Source organism: Octodon degus, unplaced genomic scaffold, assembly GCF_000260255.1.
Source record: "Octodon degus isolate 3935 unplaced genomic scaffold, OctDeg1.0 scaffold00088, whole genome shotgun sequence".
Lineage (NCBI taxonomy): Eukaryota > Metazoa > Chordata > Mammalia > Rodentia > Octodontidae > Octodon > Octodon degus.
Window position 1 is genome coordinate 340,689 of NW_004524664.1, and position 4,927 is coordinate 345,615.

Here is a 4,927-nt window from a genome sequence, read left to right on the forward strand (position 1 = left end):
ATTTTTTACAGTGTTCAATGAGATTTGCACAAATGCCAACAATGAAATGTATGCATATTTACATCTTTCAAATTTTTAGTTCTGTAGCAAAGTGTAAAAACTAGTTACATTTGCCCTCTTCATTAGGGTGGCTAAGCAGATCAGAAATTATTCAGGTGCATATTTAAAGTGTAGCCAGTTTTAGTATTCCTGCATTAATGATATTCATCTGTTTTGCTTCCAGATTTGAATCATATTAAGTTAGAAACTGTAGATTTTCAGAACATAGCAATTAAATAGATTAATTCATGAGCACTATTTTAATTATTTGTAGTTTTCCTGTGTAATTTATGCATGTATATCTATAAAGTATTATTATAAATGTTCATCATACAGTATTGCTTTTTTGCTGCTCTGATTTAATTATATTTTCATCTATCATAAGCATATTAATATTTGAGTTAAACTATGCATCTTTCTTATAACCATCATGGATTTTTATTTAAGATTCCTCATGAAATTCTAGAAAAATCTCAGCTTTGTACGTGTTATGATTTTTTTCTCTTAAATTAATAACTTTGTTTATGAAATCTATAACTTCCTAGATACAAAATAAAGACTTTGACTTTAAATGGAAAGAGCAAAATTACAAATCAAGTTCAGAAGCAAGCCTTTGTCCAGAATTATCCATTTTTCTGCCCATATTCTCACTTGCACAGCAATTACTACTGCTGCAAGTTACAGTTTAGAAATCATTTTCTATATTACGATCTCTTAAAACTAGATTTGTCACACTACGTCAAATAGTTTCAGATTTAAACAAGGATGATTCACGGGTTATGCAAAGTCTGGCAACACTTCTTCCAGAAGTAATAGAACTGCTGTGTGTACAAATAATATCTGATAGTGCACATTATGTGTGGAAAGAGATGGGGCCTGAACAGTGATGGGATGGGATGGTTTTTAAGAACCATGATGTCTTTTGCTTAGAGGAAAAAAGAAAAGGACAAATTACAAGCAAAAGAATGGTTCTCACATAGTTACGCATAACTCTCAATTATCCAGACCAAATGTATTCATTGCTAGAAGTAAGGAACAGACTGTAAATCTGTGGAGCAGCTGGCTCTAGATGGTATGGTTTACAGACAGCTGCAGCTTGCACTTGTGCATTGTACGTCACTTTCATTTCACTATAAATGGAAAGAAAAGCTCCAGAAAGGCAAGATTTACTTGACCCTGTTTCATAACTATGAAGAAACGTTCGCTTCTTTATTGGTCAGCCAACAGGAGATCTGGGTTTTGTTTCATTTATTCATTCCAAAAAGTTGCATTGTTACTGTGTACTGAATCATGTTCTATGTGCTGGGCCCCAGCATTCTGTCTAAAGACAAAAAGAAACCATTGCACATCACAGAAATTTCATTCTATATCTAGTTGAGTATCTAGGCCATGCTTTTTCCAAAGCCCTAGTATTTATTTTAAAAATCTTTTCCCAAAGCTAGCATAAAACATATAATACATTGTCTAGAATTTCCATAGAAGTTTTAATATTCCTTACTTATAATATTTCCTTCTCTTGTTTCTGACTTACTGGAGATTTTGGCAACATTAAATATACTGCTATTGAGCTGAGTACATAGAGTTACTATCATTGTTTGATGTATGTGTTCATAGATCTGCTATCATGTTTTGTTCTGCTTCATGAATAATGTCTTCTTTCATAAGAACAACCTTCTGTTATTTGTATTTTCTTTAAGTATGTTTTCTTCTTGCTCATGATGCATTTTAGGGTCTACACAGATAAGTATTCTAATGATTGTATTTACAATATTATAAAGTAAAATTAATTCTACATATATTGAATTATCAACTGGAGATGGTATCAGTTTAATCCTCAAGGAAATATGAAAAATTATCTAATTTAAACATCCACTTAAATTCCAACATTCTGCATTGTCTTAATTATTATTGTCCTTTTTCACTTCAGATCTGAATATTTTTTATTTGGATCTACTGTTTATTTATTTTTTATTTATTTTTAAAAGCAACTTGGTAGGACAGTTTCAATAGCTAACACATTGCATGCATTTTTCCTACTGGTTAATTGCTGTACAAATGTGGACATGATATCCTATTTACAAACACCATTAGGACAAATCCCTCTATTCATTAAGATAATGTAACTATATATCTATCCTAACCACTTTGAATACACGCATACAAAATGGACATTCACCTGTATCACCTTTTTTTCCTATGTTCTGTTATTTGAATATTATAGGTGTATAAACTCAGCAAAATATTCTAAAAGACTCCAGTAGCCCATAATAGTATTGGGTCTTCCGCTTGATTGGCAGTGTCAGAAATTGTTGACCTGAGTTCCCTACATCTCAACAAAACAGAATGGCTTTACTTCTAATATTTCATTTTTATACTTTTCTGCTAGATGCTTAAGACCAAGGTAAAGCAAAAGATATGCAACAACCATTGTAGTTTTTGGGTCTGATAAGATCAGTGAAATCCTCTCAGGATATATCCTGAGATCATATACCTCAGATTGAGGATCCTTTGTCAGTGTCAGTCATGTGGATGAGTCACAGACATTGCTTGGCAAATGTGCTCTCTGTGAAAGCCAGAGAGAATGTTTTCTCTCCATGTGACTCTCCCTACGCACACTCTATATCATCAATCATTTTCCACTTTGGACCCATGATCTCCTTGATCAGAAAATTTGGGACCCTACCGAGTTACATGACGTTACAGTACAAGTTCTCGTATGTCCTGAGTCTTCATTGACTTGGAAGGCTAGGGCCAAAATGTTGGCTGTCCTTGTGGCCCTCCTTTTCCTCTAATTTTGTTCTGCAAACTTAGGTTGTTAACCATCCAGAAGACAAGCTTATTGTTATTACCATACAACCTAAGCTGTCAAGCTTAAACTCACTATCTGTCTGAAAATCAAACATATTAGGTATAACATAGAATAGGTATTTTTCATCAATAATTGATATGTTCAACTTTAAGACCCTACAGAATATGATGAAAAACATTTAAAAATTAGAACATATTTTAAAAGATAGACATAAGGAATTATATACGTTTTATGTTTACACATAAGTCCAAAAATCTAACCATATACAACATTGAAGCAGGACAGTCCCACAACAATCCTTTTCCTGTTTCTTGCTTTCATTCACCTCCCCCTTCTTTTTGAACAATCATCTACCTGAGAGACAGCACAGCAGCAATGGGCATGTAATGACAAGCAGCCCGTATTCAGAAGACCAGAATAACAAGCACTCCAAGCATAAACTACTAATACAGATTACCATCTTCAGTGAAGTTGCTTAGTTCATAGGTATCAGTATATATAGTTAGTCAGGGTGAGAATCTTTCCAATTAACTACTAGATTCAAAAATCTTCTGGAGATTCTCAGGATCATTGCCTTGCCCATTTTCTACATATAACTATATGGCTTGACATTGTCATGTTTCTTAGTTCTTCTCCTTTCCCTCCCTTAATTAGTTAGTCCTCGACATCCTGCTTTCTTTTCACTTGTATTATACCTTTCTATTTGTATTTCATCTTTTGAGTTCTTATACTAGGGAAACTATACTATATTTACACATATGTGTCTGGTTTATTTCACTTACGAGCATATGTTCAAGTGGCATCCACTTCAATATAAAGGCTTGCAGTTTATCATTCTTAATAGCTGAATAATACTCCATTGTGTAAAAATACCACATCTTTTTCAACCATTCCTCAAGTGATGGGCATCTTGCTTGTTTACAAGATTTGGCTATCACAAATTGTACTGCTATAAACAAAGGCACACATATATCACTAAGATATGATGTTTTTAGATCCTCCAGGAAAATTCCCAGTAGAGGAATACCTAGTTTAGATGGGAATTCCAGTCCAACTTTTCTAAGGAGTCTCCACACTGATTTCCATAATGGTGCACCAGTCTACACTCACATCAGCAGTGGAGAAGTGTTCCTTTTTCCCTACAACGTTTCCAACATTTGTTGTTGGGTTATTTCTTTATGATAGCCATTCTTTCTGGGGTGAGATGATATCTCAATGTTGTTTTAATTTGCATTTTGTAGATGGCTAGTGATATGGAGCATTTTTTCATATATTTATTCGCTTCTTTAATTTCATCCTCTGAGAAGCATGTGTTCACCTTGGATGCCCATTTCTGGATTGGGTCTTTAAATTTTGGGGCCTTAGTGTTTTTTAGTTCTTTATAAATTCTAGAGTGCAGACCTTTTTCTGAGTACTTATTTGTCCTGATTTATTCCAAATTTGTGGGTTGCCTTTTCACTTTGTTGATAATTTCTTTTGACATGAAAAAAACCTCTAAGTAAGAGCAGGTCCCAGTTTTTAATTCTTTCAACTGTTTCCCGTGCGATTGGATATCTGTCCATGAACTCTTTGCCTACCCTTACGTCTTCAAGAGTTCCTCCTACTTTCTCTTCCAGTAGATTTAGTGTCTCTGCTTTAATGTTTAGGTCTTTAATCCATTTTGACTTTAACTTAGTGCATGGTGATAGACCTGGGTCAAGTTTTAGTTTTCTGCATGTAGAGAGCCAGTTTTTCCAGCACCATTTCTTAAAGAGACTATCTTTCTTCCAGTGAGTATATTTGGTAACTTTGTCAAAGATAAGTTGACTGAGTATGCTTCTATGGGCTTCAGCATCTTCTAATCTATTCCATTGATCATCAGGTATATTTTGTTGCCAGTACCATGCTGATTTTTATCACAATAGCCTTGTAGTATAATTTCAAGTCAGGAATTGTAATGCCTCCTACCTTGTCTTTATTGCCCAGGATTGCCTTTGCTAGTCTAGGTCTTTTCTGTTTCCAGATAAATTTTAGGAATGATTTCTCTACCTCGGTGAGGTATGTTGGTGGTAGTCTGATAGGTATTGCATTAAATCTGTA